Raw genomic sequence first — 23506 nt, 5'->3', positions numbered from 1 at the left:
ACATGCGTTAATTCTTAGTACATATCTAATTAATTAAGACCTAAAGTATAAAGTAATATAACATACTTATAGTTAAATTAGATCTTATTAGCATACATGTAGCTAGCGTTATTATACTATACTACACTATAGCATTTTTATACAAGAAATTCTTAAAACTACTTTGACTTATGGATAAGATGTCGACTTGGGAGGCTTTGAATAACTTGTTGTGTTCCCTACATATTCTGGGTATAAACGGGTGGGTATTCTGGGTATTTAAACGAATAGTTAACATATTTTTGTTTTAGCTCACTGGTTAGCTTTAGAACCTATTTTTTTTTTCAAATTCGAACGTTGTTTTACTTTCCCCAAGGTTCAAAATCGCTTAAAATAAAATATCCCACAAATTCAATAAGCACGTACATGAAATAGAGACCCTCTCACATCGTAATAAAGTCCCAAATGGCCTAAACTTTTTTTTACCTATAAAAACATGTTTGCACGACGGTCACGTTCTAACACGCGACGTGACATGACGTACGTGACAAAAACGTGACAAAAGGCTTAACCGCGGTTATGACAAGTCGGTAATGATTTTGACGTGAAAGGAAAACTAAATGACGGTTGACGTCACTATGAGGTATGTCTTGGAGTCTTGGAGACCTTGCTGCGAGTAAAGGATGACAAAATTATTTATACAGTACATTATCTATTCTGGCCTGAAGAAAGGCCAGGTCAAGAGCACCCTAAACCGACGAGCGTGTATGAGGAATGTTATGAAAGTGAAGGAAGCGAAAGAGGTATGTGAGGATCGTAGCAAGTGGAAATCCGTGGTCTCTGCCTACTCCTCCGGGAAATAGGCGTGATTATATGTATGTATGTATTATCTATGGTGCTACTATACCGCCCTAGTGCGTACTATAAAACGTTGTATAATACACGTGCGAAAAGGTAATTCGCAACTTGTGTCGATTTAAAACACTTCCTTCGGTCGTGTTTTAATATATCGCCACTCGTTGCGAATATGTGGTAGCCATACTCTCGTACAGATCATCAAAGGTTAACTAGAAGAAATCCCTTAAAGGGATAAGTTCGCCTTTGTAGTGCCCATCCTGTGCCGTAAATTTGTGTTTTGTACAATAAAGAGTTTATACATACATACATACATCATAACTACGAGTATATCAAAATTTTGACAAATTGCAAAGTTAAATACTGCTCTGGTTTCCCTTGTATCTATGTATACATAGACGTATATACATTAATAAACACGTTTAGCAGCTTAGCCGAATCGCGAGACGCACAAACAGCCGGTTCGGTTAATAAAACCGTGGGGATTAAAACGGAATAATCCTCTCGGTTACTGGATTATGACTGAATATGGCGCACGAGGAGGTTGAATGTACTGGATGTGACTACAGAATAGTAAATAAGTTAAATTAATAAATATTATAGGACATTTTTACACAAATTGACGAGACCCCACGGTACGCTCAAGAAGGCTTGTGTTGTGGGTACTCAGACAACGATATATACTCGTATAATATATAAATACTTATATACATAGAAAACAACCATGACTCAGGAACAAACATCTGTGTCATCACCCAAATAAATGCACACAATGCCCTTGCCGCCGTGGCCTAGGGTGGTCGAATGGATCAGGCACCTGCCGCGATAGCAGAGGACGCTGGTTCGATTCCAGCCTGGGGCACTGGAGCCTTGGTCACTTTTTCTATATTACATTTTGTAATGTAGGTAGTTATAATCTTTGATAAATATGGTATGTGGGTATTCGGGTTGTTCGCAAATAAATGGCGTACTGACGGACGTGTTGGTTTTATTACAGTGGCTTACGAGTTGGGATTTAATCATTATATACAGTGTTATTGCTAAATTTACGTAAAACTGAGTGCTATAAGTGATACGCGGTAAAAATAACAACATAAACAATGCCGATCGGGAAAATGAGCGAGTTCGACGTGACGGACGGAACGTGGTCGTCATATGTGGACCGTTTGGAAATGTTTTTCCTTGTAAACGAGATAAAAGATGAATTAAAATTGCCGACTATGATTGCTGTGATGGGAAACGGGGCGTACGAGCTACTTGTGAACCTGGCAAGCCCCAAAAAGCCGTCGGAGGTCACTTACAAAGAAGCTTTTGATCTATTACGTCATCATTTACAACCAACGCCGTCAGTCTTGGCCGAAAGATATCGTTTTAGACAACGTCGACAAAACAATGGCGAAAATATTGCCACTTACGTGGCGGAATTGAAGAAACTGGCCAGGGAGTGCAAATTCGAAGCTACCCTTAATGAAAACCTTCGTGACCAGTTTGTATGTGGTCTGCGCAGTGACATCATACGTCAGCGGGTATTTTCGGAGGAAGATACGCTAACATATGCAAACGCGATCAGGATTGCGACGTCCTTGGAGGCAGCGGAAAGAGACGCGGCAGCAGTAGAACCATCGTCGGGCACCGGGGCGAGCGGTGCGGGGCCGACGGTATCAGCTACGGTACATGCTCTGGCGCCAGGAGGGGCGCGCGGAAACCAGGTGCGAGGGTCGCGGGCCACGGGCGGCGGGCGCGGCAGGAGCCTTGGTAGCACAGCGCGGGGAAGCGGGACAAGATCGCACACCATCGCGGAGAACGGCGGTCATGGTGCAGGCACCGCCTACACTCCAGGCGGCAGAGGGTCCCACCAGGACTGTAAAGGCTGTGGTTCGACAGCCCACGACTACACCAATTGTCGGTTCAGAGATTATATCTGCAGTTTGTGCCGTCGCAGGGGGCATTTGCGACGAGTGTGCTCGAGCCGTAGTGAGGGCAGTCGCGGGGGAAGCGCCCCTTCAGGAAGACTGCATTATGGCCAAGCGGAGAGCTCGGATCGGGAGGAGTCAACCACTGAGGACTTTCACCATTTGTGTTTAAGTGACTACGGACCGGTGAGTGTACCTATCACTGTAGACTCTCATATCTTACTACAAATGGAGATAGACACAGGCTCGGCGGTATCGTGTATTAGTAGCAAAACTTATAAGGAACTTTTAAGTCACTATCCGCTCGAAAATGGCTGGTTAACACTAAAGTTTTATAACGGGGCAAAGGTCAAGCCGATAGGCGTTATTAAGCCAAAAGTTAGTTATGATAAGCGGGAGAAATATTTAGAGTTGTTTGTTATTGACGGAGGCACTACCTCGCTGCTAGGGAGACAGTGGTTAGCTGAGTTAAATATTAAGATACCCGAGTTCAGCAATTGTAACAATGTAAAGACTGATGAGCTAAAAATGTCTAATGAAATAAATAATTTACTTTGCAGATATAAAGAATTGTTTAGCGGCGGGCTCGGGCGGTACAATGGCGGGCAGGCAACGCTGCGCGTGCGCGAGGGGGCGGCGCCGGTGTTCCACCGCGCGCGGCCGCTGGCGTACGCGCTGCGCGAGCGGGTTGACGCCGAGCTGGACGCCATGCTGCGGGACGGCGTCATCGAGGCCGTGGACTGCTCCGACTGGGCCTCGCCGCTGGTGCCGGTGAATAAAGCTGACGGTTCGTTGAGAATATGTGCCGACTACAAATCTACACTGAATCCGGTTTTGCTAATTGATCGATATCCCTTGCCTAAAATTGATGATTTAATGGTAAGCCTTAGCGGAGCGTGCTACTTTTCTAAAATAGACTTATCCCAAGCCTATAACCAGATCGAGCTGGATGACTCAAAAAAATATACCGTTATAAATACGCACCGCGGTCTATATAGGTATAACCGACTAGTGTACGGGTTATCGTCCAGTCCGGGAATATTCCAACGTATAATGTGTAATTTGCTGAAAGGTATACCTAATGTAGAGATATTTTTGGATGACGTGATCATTGGGGGTAAAACTAAACAAGAACATTTAGCGGCCTTAGAAGCGGTGTTCAGCAGGTTACATAAGGCCGGTTTAAAACTAAAAAGTAGCAAATGCGTATTTTTAGTAGACGAAGTTCAGTATCTCGGGTACATAATAAGTAAGGATGGTATAAAAACTGACCCGGCCAAGGTGGAGGCGGTACTTCGGGTACCTAGGCCAAGTAATGTCACAGAGCTCCGTTCCTTCTTAGGTATTATTAATTTCTATGGGAAATTTATTAAAAATATGAGTGTGAAGTTAGTTCCACTATATGAACTTCTTAAAAAGGAAAAACAATGGTTTTGGTCTCCAGATTGTGAACGATCTTTTAAAGAAATTAAGGCAATTTTAGCCAGTGCGGAGGTACTTGCTCATTATGATCCTAAGAAACAGCTGTTTGTTACCTGTGACGCGAGCTCACGCGGCGTGGCCGGCGTGCTGACTCAGCCAGGCCCGGACGGCCGCGAGCGGCCCGTTGCCTACGCTTCGCGCACTCTCAATGACGCCGAGCGGAACTATTCACAAATACATCGCGAGGCACTAGCTATCATATTTTGTATGAATAAATTTCACCAGTATTTATATGGTCGGCATTTTACTTTACGTACAGACCATAAACCGCTAGTGTCAATCTTCGGACCCAATACCGGTATACCGACGATGGTAGCTAGTCGTATGCAGCGATGGGCAATTATTTTATCGGCCTACTCGTTTGATATAGAATATGTGCGAACGGATAATAACGGCGCGGACGGTTTTTCGCGATTACCTGTTAGTAACAAGGGTCAAGACAAATTATCGGCGCCGGAACAAACTTATTTGCACTTTGTTCAACAAGCCCTCTTGCTGGATTATAATGAAATTAAAAGAGAGACCGCACGTGACCCATTACTGTCTAAGGTTTTAAGCTACATTAGGGATGGCTGGCCAGAGTCATGTGAGATTTCGAATTTACAGCCACACTTTAATAGGAAGAACGAGCTGTACGAGGAACTAGGGTGTGTCATGTGGGGTCCTAGGCTGGTGGTACCGGAAAAGTGTACAGATAAAATATTAACTATGATTCATGAGCCCCATATGGGAATCGTCAAATCAAAGGCGCTCGCCCGCAGTTACGTGTGGTGGGCGGGAATAGACGAGGCCGTGGAGCGCGTGTGCCGCGCGTGCGTGGTGTGCGCGGCACACGCCGACACACCGTCGCGGCACACGCCGCGCATGTGGACTTGGCCTCACCGACCCTGGTCACGTCTCCATTTGGACTACATGGGCCCTATAGGGGGCAAAACGTATTTAGTCGTAGTGGATGCGATGTCTAAGTGGATAGAGGTTTTTAATGTCACTAATACTACAGCAGGAGGGTTAATAGATCGGCTGTGCGAATTGTTCAGTAGGTTCGGCATTCCTAAACAAATAGTCAGTGATAACGGCAAGCAATTCACTTCAAAGGAACTCGAGGATTTTACAAAGTATTGTGGCATTGAACATATATTTACAGCTCCGTACCACCCGGCGTCGAACGGGTTAGCTGAAAATTCAGTTAGGACATTAAAGCGGGTGATCCGTAAGGCATTGCAAGAAAACCAGAACGTGGAGCGGGCATTATGGGCCTTTTTGATACATTACCGGAATGTAGAACACTCCACTACTGGCGAATCCCCGGCTACGCTTCTTTTAGGTAGACGGTTGCGCACGCGCTTAGATACAATTAAACCGGACAGGGAGGGACACGTGCGGCGCGCGCAGCACCGGCAGCAGGAGGCGGCGGGAGGAGTGAGTAGGAGTGTAGATATGCAGGACCAGGTCTGGTATAGGAAGTACTTGAAGGGAGAAAAATGGTTTCCAGGTCGAATAGTAGATGTTCTGGGGCCGAGCAATTATAAAGTGTTAGGTGATGATGGTGAAACCGTACACAGGCATATCGATCAATTGCGGAAACGGTCAGTTAACGGTAGGCTATCTCTGGCAGCTACCACGACGGCAATAGAACCATCCGAGACACTCGGCACAGATTCTCAAGGGCATCGTTCGGTATCGGCGGAGACACCGACAACACCGGTGAGGGTTCAGGCGGAGACGTCGGCGGCCTCCGTGGACGAGTCGCGCGGCACGGCGCACACCGCCAGCTCTGACTGCGCCTCTCCGGCTTCACCGGAGTGGCAGTTTGCTTCGCCTCATGCTTCTACACCTGCCCGGGCTCGCCCAATCCGTCAATGTAGATTAAATAAACCTAATTATAAAATTTAGAATGTAAAAACTGTTAAACCCTTTAACTGCCTAGTGCTAAATTATTTAAAACTAGTTTATCTAATGTAACTTTATTTTTCTGAGATAACATTCGTCTCCAGCTCAATAGATGGCGGTTAAAAGGTTCCTTAGAATATTAGTGCATAAAATTAGCGTAGAGGAGTGTAATGTAGGTAGTTATAATCTTTGATAAATATGGTATGTGGGTATTCGGGTTGTTCGCAAATAAATGGCGTACTGACGGACGTGTTGGTTTTATTACACATTTATTTCAGTTTAGTAAATAAGTTTTTGGCACAAATAGTAAATTGTTTTACAAGGGGCACAGCTGTTGTTTAACCCCTCGTGCTAATATTGATATCCGAGCCAGCGAAAGATTCCAAAATTGAACTGCGAGCGTAGCGAGTGGCTCTAAAATTTAATCTTGAGCGTTACGAGGGTTTCAAGGCACGAGGGTTAAACAAACTTTGCCACCGAGTGAAATACAAATTTTTTCACCACACCAACGGAAGAAAAATAGTAACTGTAAAATATCAAATATCAATTGCATCCACACCGAGAGTGACGTTATCAGTTGTCGAATTTGCGCCAAAAATTATAAGCGTTTTAACCGCTCAAAATTTTTTAACATTTTTTTTTTAATATTATTATGTTTATAAAAGTATTTTTATTCTTTCTGGTGTTCAAACGATATAAATAATGATCTAAAATATAAAAAATAAATCATGCATGAGGCCAATTCTAACAACCTCGTCGAAAACTAAATGTAGTATTTTCATGTTACACGCTTCCAAAACTTTAGCTCTGTGTGAGCGCTAAGTCTCATGCCGTTATTAAATCTAAGCACTTATCCTTTGTGTACATCTTATGTGAACGAGTTACCCAGTTTGGATGGAGTTACTAAAGATATACTCGAGAGGCAGTCCTCTCCGCCACCACCAGTGTGTTACACCGTGGTATTTTGACTTTACAATTTGTTAGAGCTGCCGTCAAAAAGCCGCTCCCATACAAATCTAAGCACTCGTCCTTTGTGTACATCTTATGTGAACCAGTTACCGAGTTTGGATGGAATTACTAAAGATATACTCGAGAGGCAGTCCTCTCCACCACCACCAGTGTGTTACACACTGGTATTTTGATTTTACAATTTGTTAGAGCTGCTGTCAAAACGCCGCTCCCATACAAATCTAAGCACTCATCCTTTGTGTACATCTTATGTGAATGAGTTACCCAGTTTGGATGGAATTACTAAAGATATACTCGAGAGGCAGTCCTCTCCATAGACCGCGGGCCAGGAGCAAATATCGTCAGTCATCGCCTCCCGCTTGATACTTTGTCAGATGATAGTTTAGATGCTATCATGAATTTAAAGAACCGTCAGCCGGTTGTATAGCGGTGGAAAGACCGACAGTTACTTGCATAAACATGTAAAAAATACGCGCCTACCATTTATGTCCACAAATTCGTAAGGCGTTTATTGAAATGCCTGATGAAATCCTATATGCAAAGTTTCATGAGTTAGTTACTTATTACTATAATAAAAAGGTACAGCGCTTATTTTTTACATGTTTATGCAAGTAGCTGACGGTCTCTCCACCGCTATACAACCGGCTGACGGTTTTTTATAAGAATATCTAAACTATCTTCTGACAAAGTATCAAACGCGAGGCGATGTAAAAATTTATTTTATTTTTTTACGTTTCGGTGGCTGCCATTCCTCAACCCACCAGCGGAGTGTCAGCTGACGTCCATGAGGGATCATCATACACAGCCGTTAATCAATATACGAGTTATCGCCCGGGAGGCGATTGGTCGTGGAAATCTGTTCGTGGCGGTCCACCACCACCACCAGTGTGTAACACCAGTATTACACACTGGTATTTTGATTTTACAATTTGTTAGAGCTGCCGTCAAAAAGCCGCTACCATACAAATCTAAGCACTCGTCCTTTGTGTACATCTTATGTGACCGAGTTACCCAGTTTGGATGGAATTACTAGAGATATACTCGAGAGGCAGTCCTCTCCACCACCACCAGTGTGTAACACCAGTGTGTTACACACTGGTATTTTGATTTTACAATTTGTTAGAGCTGCTTTCAAAAAGCCGCTCTCATACAAACCTAAGCACTCATCCTTTGTATAAATAGGTACTTACACCTTATGTAAACGATTTAGGTACCAAGTTTGGATGATATTACTGTTCAACATATAGGTAGTTACTTGAGAGGACAGGTGTTACACTGTAAGTTATAATTTTAGACTTTTAAAGAGTCACTGGAAAAGCCGCTCCCATACATTCGAAGTTACGCTCTAAAGGTCATAAAAGGTCATACTGATCAACTTCTAGTATGGGATCAACCCCGAAACACGAAAAAAAAAGGCTGTTTCATACATTTTGGCTAGTCAGGTGTTGATGTTTGTTAATGTTAGTAGAGGCAATTTTTTTGCGTTTTTGTGGTTAGTCCCATAGTAAAAGTCGTTCAGTTTGATCTATATTATACCCACATCGCAAAATATTGCTGGTAATTGAAAATAATAATTTTATACAGGACAATAAAGTTTTTAGGTCATCCTGTATACTTCACAATAAACCTTATAGTACCAACACCTCATCGCCATACAGATAAACAAAGGGACATGTTGAAACCACTTATAAATAAGAGTTCCTTGATGACTACGTAACCCTAAAACATACTGAAATGACCCCACATTGTCGAGGTCAGGCCGCCATCACTTATGCATGCAACCACTTACGATATTGCTACGTATTTATATGGTAAACGACGTAAAATATTCAAAAAGCACGATTTTAGGCCAAAACTAAGGACACGAACCATGAAAATGTTTACAGTAAATGTTACACCTCTATACGTAAAATAACCAAAATCTTTAGGTAGTAAACTGAAATAAATGTCATATACTAAGAAAAAGTGACCAAGGCCTCCAGTGCCCAAGGCTGGAATCGAACCAGCGTCCTCTGCTATCGCGGCAGGTGCCTGTGCCATTCGACCATCTGGGCCACGACGGCATAGGTCAATTTTTTCTGAGTATATCCATTTCTGAAGGCTTATGGCGCCCCCTGGCCATCCCTAAGGTAGAAATAGTGGTTCGAGGCCTTGGTCACTTTTTCTTAGTATATGACATTTATTTCAGTTTATAATTTATATACGGACCGATTCGAACTTTAAAGGTGGGTTTAGACCAAACGAGCGAATGATCATTCTATCCCCACTCTACCAATTTTATTTTTACTCATTTGAAGTCGGTTAAAATTTAAATAACTTCCTAAAAATCTTAAGCAGGCCACTGACGAGCCTTCCAAATGGATGCCGTTACAATGGATTCATCCAAATGGACGGCATCCTAATATTAAACATTGTACGTTTTTCAGTTTCACGGACCGATTTTGGATTGCAGACACGCTATTTGGACTGTTGGAAGGCTCGTCAGTGGCCACCTTTACACCATCGCTTTGGCTAAAAAGCAATATTACACTATAAATCCGAACCTCTGAATATCTAGAGAGGCTTAAAGCCTTAAAGGCTATTGTCGGCGATTCTCGGAGCATCCGAGCACGTAGCCCATTACTCCTGGTTACTGGTCGCTGAATAAATACGTGTGACGAATGGAACCAATACTGTTCGGTGTTGGCATAGAGAAATAATTATTGTAAGAATGGAATGCTCACTCCATACATTAGTTTTGGTACCAAAACGACTATTATTTTTGCAGTCGACATCTAGCATCGAGTAGCGGAATTATCAATACCGCTACTCGATACTAGAATTCTCTAGTGTCGCGACTCACGTTGTATTGAACAACTATTTACAACTAATATTAAAAGCAGAAGTCGTTGAAAATAGAGTTCCGGTTAATCTGGTTATAATATTAGCTGAAAATTGAGCATTAGACTTTTCGGTCGGTGCTATATCTATTGTCAAGTAGCAGTACTGATAATTCCGCTACTCGATGCTAGATGCCGACAACGAAAATGATAGTCTTGTTAGTACTAAAACTAAAGTATGGAGTGAGCACTCTATGTATTTTTTCTCAATGGTGTTGGTTACGTTTCGATTCTCAATTACCTACATCTCTATAGAATTATACGGGGTGTTTTTGACCCTTAGCGGCCTTAGCACAGTAACCCGTGTTAAGTCAACATGAGCGCTGGTGGCCTAGCGGTAAGAGCGTGCGATTTTCAATCCGGAGGTAGCGGGTTCAAACCCCGGCTCGTACCAATGAGTTATTCGGAACTTTTGTACGAAATATCATTTGATATTTACCAGTCGCTTCTCGGTGAAGGAAAACATCGTGAGGAAACCGGACTAATCCTAATAAGGCTTAGTTTCCCTTTTGGGTTGGAAGGTCAGATGGCAGTCGCTTTCGTAAAAACTAGTGCCTACGTCAATTCTTCGGATTAGTTGTCAAGCAGACCCTCGGCTCCCATAAGCCGTAGCAAAATGCAGGGATAATGCGAGGAAGAAGACTGGCAGGCCTATTCGGATTTCGAGATAATCAAAAGATCTTGAGACGATTTAGAGATCAACTAGATCTACATTAGTAACTTAACTAACATAACTTGTAGAAATCGTTCAAGAGGACCTCCAGAATCGCGGAAACGTCAAATTTGACATATCTATCTTACAAATATCTTTAAATTATCCGTATCGTAACTTGTTGAAGTCTAGTAGAAATCTAATTCATTTTCCGAATCGAGCCGTGGGTTAGGTCAACGTGAACTTATTTATTACATACACAATATTTGACTTCAACGGCCAATATTTGACCAATGAAGTATTTAATACATCTCAACAGGCGTCAACCTATTTTTGCGGTAACAGATAGTCCACAAAAATAGAGATACATGCCTTCATAAACTTTGAAATGCTCCAGAAAACGTCATATCATATTCAATAGAGCGTATGTACGTATATAGATATGACTGGAAATAGCTGGAAGAGATGAAATAAAAGGTTTCATTGGAAATTTTATTAAGTTTCCAACTTCTAGTTCGGTTCGTTGAATTTTTGATAAAGCCGGGCTTCAGACTATGTATAGTTTTATAGGTCTTGATAGTTTTATAGTCTTTGATTGTTCTATATTTGTTACTGGCTAGTTCATCAGTTTAAAAATTAAATCCAGTGCTGTATGTAGGAATGGAAATTTGATTATTTTGTAAAATATGCTTTAGGTTAGGTTGAATCTCGCCCGAATAGTATTTATAGTAGTAAGGTAGTATGTAGTATTTTGTATTTGTCAATGTAAAATTTGTTGAAATATGCTGCTGACATAAAAATTTAAAATATTGCCTACCTACTTATGTTTCTATGCGTTTTCGTAAAAAACGTTTTTGATACAAAAGTTCAATGCTTATCGTTTAATTTTGATTTTCCAACATTAAGTACAATGTTCGCGACAACACTATATCTATAATAGTTATTTGTAATGAAGTACTATTTATTGCACACCCTTAAAATAAATATGCAACCTTAAAGTAATAAAATTATCTTTCATTAAACGAATCATTCTAATCTAATCTTCGCGACATTTCTTTTACATATAAGTACACTACGAGTACTACTTAGTACATGTACAATGTAGCGTTACTCTACGGTTCCATGCCGTTCTATAAACTCCTTACGTAACATACTCGCATATGTGACACTCCAAACATAAAGGCCACACACAATAAAGGCCTCTGCCGGCGACTGGAGAGAGTGGAGAGTCCTTACAAATATTAATTAGGTTTCAAGCGATATTGGCATAGTTTCGAGGAGCTTTTAAATGGAGCGGGGTATTGGATTTTTAATTAAATTATTAGAAATAACTAGTAAGGAAATAATATAGGGGGTGTTATTGTTAACTAAAATTACACTTTTACCAGTGTGAATAAACTTGAACACTACTTCCGACGTGTTGAAGAGTCTTTCTTAAGTTTTTTCCGGAACCACGAAGACTACAGACAGGAACAAATATTCGTGACATACAAACAAATGCTCTTGCCAGGATTCGAACCCGGGATCGCTTGCTACGTAAGCAGGGTCACTACCGACTAGGCTAGGAGGCCGTTACCGTGTTTGAGTCTCTAGAAAGTTTTATTAAAAAGTAGCAAGTATAGGTCTGTGTCACCATATTCTTCGGCCAAAAACGACACTTTTGACACTGAGAGATCAGATCCATAACTAATCCAGATCTAGTTCATTTTTATAATCAGAATACGCTTGTAAGTACAAAATCAAATTGGTTTTTTAGCGGTTTTGAGTTTAATGCTATTATGCTTGGTAAGAAGCCCGTCTTGCCCCGCTCTGCGCTGACCCCGCCTAACCCCACTGCACTTAACCTAAACATGTTAAACGTAAGGGCACACTCGTTGCTAAAGCAAACATGGTCGCCTTTCATCAAAGTAAAATGTATATTTATATGTCGGGAATCGTGGGCGTATCATACTATCGAATGCACATCAGAACCTTCAATCGTGGATGACGAGGGCTTTCAATGAAATGCGATATTCAACTCGCAGTCTTTACTGGACAAGACCGATTACAAATCATACCACACGTTACACATCTTAACCAAAGCAAACCAGTGGATTAGACCCAGGAACCGCCACAGACCGTCACCTTCTCCCGTTACTTCTCATCGTGCTCTCTTGAAGATTGATTGACAGCATAACTTCAATTGTTCTGGACTTCAATTGTTTTGACAGCGCACTCTATGACGCCTTGGCAGAACTGCGTCGAACGCCACTCGGGTGTACGTAACACCCTAGTTTGCTCTATTTGTCAAAGACTGCGTGATAAAAAGCTTCTTGAAGGCAATAGATGGCACAATTCAGCCATTCTCCGACATATACGAGTATATATAACTATTATCACAACAAGTTCGAGTTATAGAGGTCTCAAAATTGACGTTGTTTCAAATCACCTCGGTCTCCCTTACCCCATCTTACGTCGTCTTACATGACCCGTTCTAACCCCACTAGTGCACTTAACCTAAACATGTTAAGCGTAAGGGCACACTCGTCGCTGGAGCGAACACGCTCGCCTTTCATCAAAGTACCGCATGTATTCAAATTAATGGGAAGGTTTTGATTTTAGTGTTATTTGGAAACGTAGTTGGAAGTGTTTTACAAATTTTATTGCAATATTTTTCGTAATGCGACTTTCGAAAGGCGCTGAAAACTGCTAAGTACATTTTTCAGCGCAGTTAAATACTTTCATTGTTATCATATGAGTAAAACACACTCTCAAGTTAGTTCAAGTTATTCATGTTAAAATCACATGAAATCGAGAAAAAGTTGTGCGACGCAAAAAAACTGTAAGTGCCATTCGAATACCCATTTTAACAATCAGTAATGGTCGCCTAAGTAAATTATATTTTTTTTAATTAAAAGAAAAATTTAATTAAAGAAACCTTGCTCGATGCGTTGAATTTTCCCATTTTTAACAAGCTTTTATTAGGTCGACCTGTATGTGTGTATAACCAACTGTAATGGAATCTAAGGTAACTAATTTAACCATCTTCCAAGGATCGTATCGTCATGAAAACTGGCAGCTGTATGTAGTTTTGATGACAATACAATAATATCGCACTGTCGAACTGATCTGATGATGGAGACAGGAGGTGGCCATAGGAACTCTGTGATGAAACAACGCAACCTAAATGTGTTAGGGGTTTTTAGAATTGTCTCGATGAGTATTAGTTGTCTGTCGTAAGAAAAGTACAGTCAGCGATAAAAGCTTGTACCAAAAATGAAATTTTTGCCAAAAACTTATTCTTTTTAATTAATATTTGTAGGCAATATTGCTCGCAGACCTATCTGCTTGATGAAAAAATAGTTCAGTTCTCGCCTGTTTTGGTAAATGCTCACCCGCGAACAAATAAATAGGTAACGTAGGTACTTAGTGACTATATTACAAAATTTAAAAATATAAATCACCGCATGAAACTACTGTAAACTAGCAACTAAGCCCATTATTCTCCTTTTGTAAGTCAAATGACAAAATACTTTCAAAGTCTCAGAAATGCAAATTCTGGCTGAAATGTAGTGTCCCCTGCATAATGCGGCGGCCATTTTTAAAAGTAAACAGATACGAGAGCAAGTACTACAGATTACACCCACTAGAAGGAGCATATAAGATGATTCGCGCAAGCAAATGACTGTGTTAAATAAACTTTAGGTCTAAGAATACTAACTTAGATAATAAGATGCAAGTTATGTACTATTGTGATACTAACTACCTGATTATGAATCCTGATGGATATTTGGAATTAATAATTATTGATTGATTACTAATCCAAACCCTTTCGGCGCGCTTAGCCCATTGCATTTAATCTGGATTTGTTATAAATATGATCTGTCGGTGTCAATAGTGACGTTTCTGGTTGAAACAAAATAAAAGTTTATTATGTAGATTTTTTTATTACGGTGCACTATAAGAGTTTTTAAAATGGTTGGTCTTGACTTAGTTCCCTGGCTCAAAGCATTTCAAGTAGTTATAAAGGTATAATTAAATAGCCCTTATAAAAAAGTGCATGCATTGAAAAAACATTGTTTTGCTGGGTCTAGGGAAGGAAGTCAATGAAGTGCGCTTTAAAAATGAAATGATGGCAACATTTTACTAAAGTGAAATTTGTTCTTGCTTCTTTAGAATCTTTTGTGACTGAGGCGTTTTCATAAGGTACTCTAGTGAAATTGATAACAGTTTTACAGCAAGAAATTTTTATCAGATCCTTCTAAACTAAAATAATTCTAAGTTCTAGAATGTATGATATAAATGTTAATTTCTTAATGGTATACTTTTTTTAATTGCTTGGGTCTAACGCGATTAAATTTCATTATTTTACCTTTTTTCCAACGTTTCAGCCAGATTGCACTAGCTGTCACGGAACACTGACGTCCCAGCAAAATGTCAATGGAGATATTGGTAAACTACATTAAACTATCCGATATTATAGATCGACCACTTCGGTTATATAGCATAAATTCTAAAATCAAATTTCCTAAGTACGAAATTCCTAAAACAGAACATCGAAAATCGAAATATCTAATGTACGAATTTCTAAAGATGCATGTCCTAATACATTTTTAATTGAACGATCTCATTTTCGAAAATCAATATTCCTTTGTACAAAATGCCTAAGGACAATTCTTTGAAAATCAATATGTCTAGTGCTCAAAACAGCTAAGTTCAAAAAGCCTAATGACAATATATTGAAAATCAATATTTCCGAGAATATTTTCTCCTTACCCTGAAATGACGACGCGGGGCTCCTATTTCTGGGCGGTTTGCCCTTCGGGCATCTGTAAGTACCTAACGAACCTAACCTACCTCCCCATTGGTTTAGTTTAGTGTGACGTCCGTGAAAACAGTACACTTAGGGGGAAAAAGCGTAGGTAGGTAGGTAGGTTAGGTTCGTTAGGTAGCTTCAGATGCCCGAAGGGCAAACCGCCCAGAAATAGGAGCCCCGCGAAGCGGGGCTCCGTCTAGTTAAGTTGCAAAAGAAATGTTTTTTGAAAAGAAGGTTTCGTACGTTAGACTCTTTAAGCAAGGTCAGCTAAACGTAGGACAAATGTCGTTAGAAATTTCGCAATTTATACATTTAAAACTTAGGTCAACTGGACGTAGGAAAAAAGGTCGTTAGTATTTTCGTCCACTAGCATTATTGTACTTTAGACATTTAAAAAATAGGTTTGTTAACCGTAGGACATGCGTCATTAAGAATTTCGTACATTAGACATTTTGATTTTCGAGGTTCTGTCTTTAGGAATTTCGTACTTAGGATATTTGATTTTAGAAATTATGCTACATAACCACCACTTCACTGAGTCCTCGCCTGCGCGGTACGGGGGCGACGGGGCGAGACGACCAAGGGTGGCGGGGAAGGTGCGGGCGGCAGGCGTATGCCGCCCGCACCTTGCGGCAGGCGTACCGCGCAGGCGAGGACTCAGTTAAGCGGTTGGACTATAGTTACGCGAGAGTTTAAAGTGTTAAAATGCTTGGGACGAAATTTCTGTCATCTTAGTTCTATCTTTTATCTTATTTCTATCTTCTGTTATTTTAAAGTACTATTTCAAATTCAGACTACACCAGCATTACAGCTGCATTGTTGCAACGCGACAGTGCTGCGAACTGCATTGCTCCTGTAAATGACGAAAATTAGGGCAGCAACATCGATTTTGCCATTTATGGCAGCAATGATATCGTGAACATTACAGCCAGTTTTTATATTTTTTTTTATTTATTGAATAATCAATCAAATTACAGTCTAGAAAGTTAATACAAGACCCATTGTAGCCAAAACCTTGAGGAGGTGAGCTTGAGCGCGACATTACTGCCCACTACCTAACTGTCGTTGATGTCAAAATCAATGTTAGCTGCCCGGATTTTTGCACGGTCATGCTCTTTTGTGAGTCCATTGGCGCACATGCCAACCAAAGACTGGTGATGGCTTTTTTAGAAAATAATGCTCTTGTTATTTATTTAATATAGACGTACCTACGTAGTTACCAGGTGATGCGTGTAGAAAATAGGGTAGGTTTACCTGTAAAAAAAAACATTTCATGAAATAAATTTCTCAGTAAATTCATAAATCCGAAAGAGTTAATTGAACTTTGCAATTTAGGTACACAGTGTCAAAAATTTCTAAAAACATGATTTAAATAAGGTACTAGCGCCAAAGAATGCCCATCGTACATTTTTTTTAATGGAGGTGGAGTTGGACATGGAGTTGCATGAACTTGCAGTTTTGTCGACGGTACTGGCGGGGTGCGTATCATAATGAATACGAACTTTTGTTATAATTTCAGTTTACAAACGTTCAAAACGTATACTAATCTTATGTATAATGCACTAAATCTATATTTTCAATATGTATAACATAAAAATTGTGGCGAGCTGTTGGGGAGTAACGACCCCACGGACCCGAGTGCTCCCGAGAGTCGGTCAGGGTCTCCGTCTCCGGCGTGTCTTCGTCGGTCGGAGTGGACCCTAAGGGGACCCGCAGGGCTCTCAGCTCTGGCTTGCCTTCATTGGCCGTCCAGAGAGGAGTCGCTAGAGCTATATGCTCCAGGGGTGGAAGTGAAAGATGCATAAGACGCGAGTTGGCACAGTGGCTGGTAACAGCCACTGGGTAGAAAGCGGCGCACACCTCTCGACACCCCTGAGCCGCTCACACCGATGTTGCTCCTGGTCGTCTTTACGACGGCAGTTTCAGGGGCCCATCTAGTCAGCGGCGAGTCACCGCCTGCCTCGATGACGGTGTTAACATTGTTATGGCAGGTGTCCGGACCTCTTTTACAATAGCCCAATCTCATTGTCCACCCAAACATCAATCCATAGACCGGTCTACTGTTCACTTTTTCTACAATAGTCCCAATGCCTGCTGAGACCGGTTCATGGGTGTCTATTGTTGCGCCTGTGAACGGGTTCCAGCAGGCGTTCTACATGACATTAAAGCTCTCCAAAGGGCCTCTACGTGTTGGATCTATATCCCCACGCAAGCCTATCAAAAGACCGGGATTTATAGGCCCGTGATATCTAAGGAGATACAAATAATATAACATACAATATATATACCGCTGTTTGGTATAACATACAAATAAACTAATTACATTTAATATAACATTCATTATGCATATAAATTAAAATAATGAATAACATCTCATATAAGTATCTGAACAAAAGATCAGTAAAATTATTTGGATAGCTCAGTATTTCATAGGTCATCCAAACTAATTACTGTCAGAAAAGTAGGTTAGGTTAGAACTGTGACTCCCCAGAAAAAAAACTACTACCAGAAAAGTACGTTAGGTTAGGTTAGAACTGTGACTCCCCAGAAAAAGACACTGCTACCAGAAAAGTAGGTTAGGTTAGAACTGTGACCCCTCAGAGAAAGAAACTGCTACCATAAAAGTATTAGGTTAGGTTAGAACTGTTACCCCCCAGAAAAATAAAAGGTTAGGTTTATTGCGTGGTATTTGTTTTGTATATTTATTTCCTTAAAAAAAAAAAACTTTTCACAATATGACATGGGTAGAGACTTCCTATTAGGTAAAGAAATACCTGTATCAGGAAATCCCGCTCCTCTATAACAATTCGTCTAGTAATATAAGGTGTAATCTAAAGTAAACAAAGTGATATAGGTATATAATATTAACAATTTAAATTAATAAAAACTGAATTTACGCGCGTGTGTGTGTGTGTGTGTGTGTGTGTGTGTGTGTGTGTGTGTGTGTGTGTGTGTGTGTGTGTGTGTGTGTGTGTGTGTGTGTGTGTGTGTGTGTGTGTGTGTGTGTGTGTGTGTGTATGTATGTGTGTATGTGTGAATGAGTGAGTGAGTGTGTGTGTTAAGTGTATATTTATAGTAGAATTATTAATTTATGTTATGTAGGACGGTATAGGAGTGATTCTGTTTGCTCGTAATCGAGATTCTGCAGCCATTCAGTTACAGCCAATTTACATTTATAATACTGCATCGGGTAAATATTTATCTTATCATTCAGGTTGTTGTACATAAATGCTGATTGTGTTGAGAACTGACGTTTAGCGAACATAGATTTAGTTATTGGGAGAGGGGCAACTTTATGTTTCCTTCTTCGTGTTTGGGGTCTGATATTATAATCTAGAGTTTTGTGTAGTCTTGGGGAAAGATTTATTACAACACTATTAAATAAATATAAAACATTAAATTAGCTTAAAAATAATAATACAAACTATCTCTAAACTAAATAAACTTAAAATAAAACGCCTATAAATAAAAAACGTCCCCCAAGTCACTGCCGATGGGCAGTGTGCCCAGAAGGCTGGCCGCATTGCCACGTTGTATGGCAATACTAACGCGTTGAGCAAAATACAGGCCAGCCCTCTGGTCCCCTGCGGCATCTATAAGGCGCTCCGCTAAGGCCCTGTATATACGGCGCGCGCTTGGCCCCCACGGCCCCAGCGTTTCGACCCCAAACGCCTCAAAAATATAACTACTGCCAAGGGTGGCATATTTGCGGCGTTTGAGGTCTTCTGCCATGGACGCGGCATGACCAGCATCTCTGCTGGTGCCCGGAAGGTGGGACGGCGCGAGGGTGTCAACACATGTGGCATCCCAGACTAGAGGCCGTCCCATCTTCCAAGGCACCAACGTCATACCGTCGGGCCTCTTGCCATCGTCCCTAGCCAAACCGACGGGCTCGAGTATGGCCGGGACTTTGATGCTGACAAAGGCCCTTCGGATGACGTCGTTGATGCTGGCGTGTCTGGGTATGCGTCCGGCGCTTCTGCCGCAGGAAAGCCCATGATGTCCAAATTTGTCCACCATGGCACCACAACGGCAGTGATGGGGGACGTTTGTTACAGTCCCTATGCGCAAACAAGTCGCCAGTCTGAAGGTGGTGTTGTCCAATAGGGTCCCTATGAATGGAGAGGGTAGGGCTTGTAGCCACAGACCCGACTCCCACTCCGCAGTGGCAAGAAGACGAGCTCGGTCTGCCGTACTAGTTGACGTATCAACGAGATTATTCCGTACTAGACGGCAGAGCGGCTCGTCCCACTGCCTCTGCGAGCATGGATTGGCAGGCGGGTCCGTGTTGCTGCAGGTTAGTGACCAAACATTCTTGGCCTCGGTGCAATGTGCTGCCTCTATGGCCCCGAGAGAGCGAGATAAAATGCCTCCAATCAGGTTTTGAGCACTATGCACCGAGGACAAGAAGGCAGGCAGCGACACACTGGAAATTTTGCGGATACCCAGGCCACCGTGCCGAATAGGCAGAGAGGCCTGGGTCCAGGACCTTTCTTCAAAACGTATGTTGAGAACAGATGACAGAGTATCCTGAATTAAGGAGTCAAGTTTAAAAAGTAGGGTGGGATGCTTCCAAAGGTGACTACAGCGGAGAACATAAGTAAATTTGGGTACGAATAGGCAATATCGAATGATGGAAAAGGCGGTATGCATATTAATTTTTAGTAGGCGTTCCGAAACAGAATTAAAATTTTGGATTTTGGCATTGACATATTCGTCGAAAGATTGATCTAAAATAGGGCAACCAAGAAGGTGAAGCTGATTGTCACTAATAATTTTGATTCCGGGGGCTATCATAGCAAAGCTGTCCTCTATAATTTTGCAATCGTAGGAAGGGTTCAAAATAAAAAGTTCGCATTTCGAAAAGTTCAGAGTTAGGCCGATTGATTTTAACTCTGATGTTAGTTTTTTTAAATCGTCTAAAACAGTATCGGCTTCACCTCCAAGGGTTCCGTCGTCCAGGTACCAGATATTTAATTTAGAATTTAGATTTTTTATGATAGAATGAATGGCGAGACTGAAAATGGCTGGGCCTAAAGGATCACCCTGCTGACAACCAACGGAGGAGGCCAAAAGGTTTGATTTATATAAAAGTTTCGTAGGTGAGCTGTAACATTGCCATAGGAAATTGTAGGTTTCCGGGATTTTTTCTTTGATTTGGGTCAGCAGGGCGCCTCGGTCCACGGAGTTGAAAGCGTTAGTTACATCCACCTTCAGCAGTACCTCGCCGGCCCGACGCTCTACGTAAGTACGCACGGCGTGGACGGCGGCTTCACAACCGCTTTTGGATCCAAAACCGAGTTGAAAAGGGCTAAATTCTCGGCCTAATTTTTCGAGAATGGCACGGCAGGCTATTTTCGCAGTGAGGCGGCGAAAAGTGCATCCAACAGCGATTGGTCGGATACCGCCGTCTTTTTTTTGAAGGGCGCATAGGTTTGCGCCGTACAGGATGTCGATAACGTCCTCGGGTACTTTTCCTGTAAGCATAAGGTTAACGAGTGACGTTAACTGTACAAGGAGCTCGTCACGCGTTCCATTGCATTCACTACTTAAAACATCCTTTAGGTGTTGCGGTGTGAGAACAGCGTTCAAAACATATAACTTTCGCACTGTCATCTGACCACTCATGTTGTACAGTTCACTTGTGGGAAATCTGTAGGGCTTTAAGAACATTACTTTTAAAAGACAGCGTTGTCCCCGTTCCACCTCCAGGAACTTAGTTTTAGTTGCACCCCCCCCAGACAGTTATGCAATAGCAGATAATAGATTTTGCTAAGCTGATATATAATAATAATAATAATAATAATAACGTCAGACGCGTTTTTTACTAAATTTTCCTTTTATATGTGATCAAATATGTTTTTTACTGGCTTTTATTACATTTTTATTGAATTTTTTGTGGAAAAGTTACCTACACATTAATGCGACACTTCGCAAAGGGATTCATGACCGCGAAAATGTAACTATGTACAAAGCTAGCCAACAAAGAATGATCGAATGACAGAAGGAAATGATCACACGGAGTAAAACGCGCTCACAAGCGTCTATCACAACTAACGCACGCCCACCACCCTCGCCCGTCTCGTCCGTCTCCTCACAAGCGTCATCAGGCGATGAATTTGCCACTGCGCCCGATACCAGCGAGTCGAGCGACGAGTGCGGGCCGCCGCCGCCGCCGCCACGATCACCAGCGCGACGCGGGCGGCCACCGCTGCCGGCACGCTTGGGGCCTGCGGGACATCATGCTCCGCCCACGGTTCCCGCTGCCGGTGGTGTAGTGCGTCGCATGCGATGGTCTCAAACAATGAATGAGAACGTCATGCGCGCCTACTATGGGGCTACAGAGGGGGGAACCGACTTATGCGCGTACCGTGGCAAAATGCTTCCACTGTTTCAGGCCCTCGAACCAACCATCGACGTGACTGCGCAACGGCTATCGGATCAGGTGCGAGTCATCCAGCGGCTAAAGCGGTTGGATGACTCGACACTTGATCGGCTTCGCCTGGAGGCTCTCTCTACTCGCGCAGCTTCCACCTCGGTGCGAGACCCGCCCGCCACATCGCCGGATCCGGTGCCGGCACCCGACCAGGCACCGGAGGCGCCGCGGGTAGATCTCTGTGCCGACGAGGAGGAGTTCGCGCAGAGTGTGAGTAGTACAGCCAATGAGCAACTGAGGAGGACTTTGGATGAGGCGATTACGCAGTATCGCTCCACACCCAATACTAGGCCACGATTACCACGTTTGCCTATGAATAGACACAATCTAGCGCTAATGGGAGCCCTAAACGCTTTACTAGAGCCATATTTGCGGACTAGTAAAGATTTAGATGATACGCACGCGATCATGTATTGCGGAGCCATCGCGGCGTGCCGTGTTGCACGAGTCAAGTTTCCGGACTCTGAACGTGCACCTAGGACCGCCGGGGGTGCCCCCGCATGGCAAATACGGATCGAGCGACGTATCAGCTCTTTTAGGACTCTTATCGCAAAGCTGATCTGCTTCAGGGGGGGCAACAATCGCCCCCGAGTAATGCGCTTTGTAAACCAGGCATTCGCGGGGACGGATATCAGGCCCCGCGACTACATGGCCAACATTACGGAGCGCATCGACTTTCTAAAGCAGAAAGTCTATGCATGGGCAAACCGTATTCGCCGCTACAGAGAGCGTGTGGACCGATTCCAGCAGAACCGTCTTTTCCAGAGTGACCAAAGGAAGATGTACCGAAAGTGGGAGGAAACCAACCCTCGTGCGTCCGACTCGCAGCCACCGGAGGCTACTGTCATGAATGACTTCTGGCGTAGCATCTGGTCAGTGCCTGTCGGACACACCGAGGGGAGTTGGATGAGTGTTGTCGAGCGTGAGTGCGAGTCCATCGAACCTATGGGGGCAGTCACCATCAGCCCCGATGACGTAAGTTGTGCCATTCGCACGGCCCAGAACTGGAAAAGTCCTGGGCCGGATGGATTGCACAACTTCTGGCTAAAATGGTTCCAATGCTCACACTCCTGCTTGGCAGCACAATTTCAACAAGCCCTCGAGCTTGGTTCTCCCCCACCTTCCTTAACAACTGGTGTCACCTTCCTGCTCTATAAGTCCGGTAGTACCACGGAAGCGAAGAACTACAGACCCATCACATGCTTGCCTACACTCTACAAGCTTCTTACATCCATTTTGAGAGCAAAAATCAACGCGCACATTGTCGCAAACAATATTTTGGCCTCTGCTCAAAATGGATGTAGGGTTGGGTCCCGTGGTACTAAAGAGCTCCTCCTCATAGACATGACCATCTGCCAACAAATCCGGCGGAACAGGGGGGCCCTCTCAGCAGCCTGGATTGACTACAAGAAGGCCTATGATTCGGTGCCTCACTCATGGCTGGAGAGGGTCTTAGAGCTGTATAAAGTTGATACAGCTTTAAGAGCCTTTCTAAGCGCGTGTATGAGGCAATGGACCACAGTCCTTCGTCAACCAGGAGGCGGGGATGGGAGCCCTGGCCCGCAGGATTTTATAAGGATTGAGCGAGGAATATTTCAGGGTGATAGTCTGAGTCCTCTGTGGTTCTGCCTAGCTCTGAATCCTCTCAGTACCTTG

General features: G+C 42.7%; 1 protein-coding gene and 1 long non-coding RNA gene across 10 annotated transcripts in view; one reads left to right on the top strand and one right to left on the bottom strand.

Moving 5' to 3' along the window:
• Positions 1–23506, bottom strand: part of LOC134801938 (hemicentin-1) — a 669034-nt gene that overhangs the window by 366826 nt on the left and 278702 nt on the right. The gene's annotated exons all lie outside the window — the stretch shown is intronic.
• The window catches only part of LOC134801964 (uncharacterized), a 441991-nt gene continuing 424690 nt past the window's right edge, over positions 6206–23506 (top strand). Inside the window, exon 1 of the long non-coding RNA XR_010145777.1 lies at positions 6206–6374. This is a non-coding gene — a long non-coding RNA (uncharacterized LOC134801964). The remainder of the gene's footprint in view (positions 6375–23506) is intronic.

Source organism: Cydia splendana, chromosome 23 (genome assembly GCF_910591565.1).
Source record: "Cydia splendana chromosome 23, ilCydSple1.2, whole genome shotgun sequence".
Classification (NCBI taxonomy): domain Eukaryota; kingdom Metazoa; phylum Arthropoda; class Insecta; order Lepidoptera; family Tortricidae; genus Cydia; species Cydia splendana.
The sequence above is the reverse complement of the archived record's forward strand: the minus strand, read 5'-3'. Positions and strand labels throughout refer to the sequence as shown.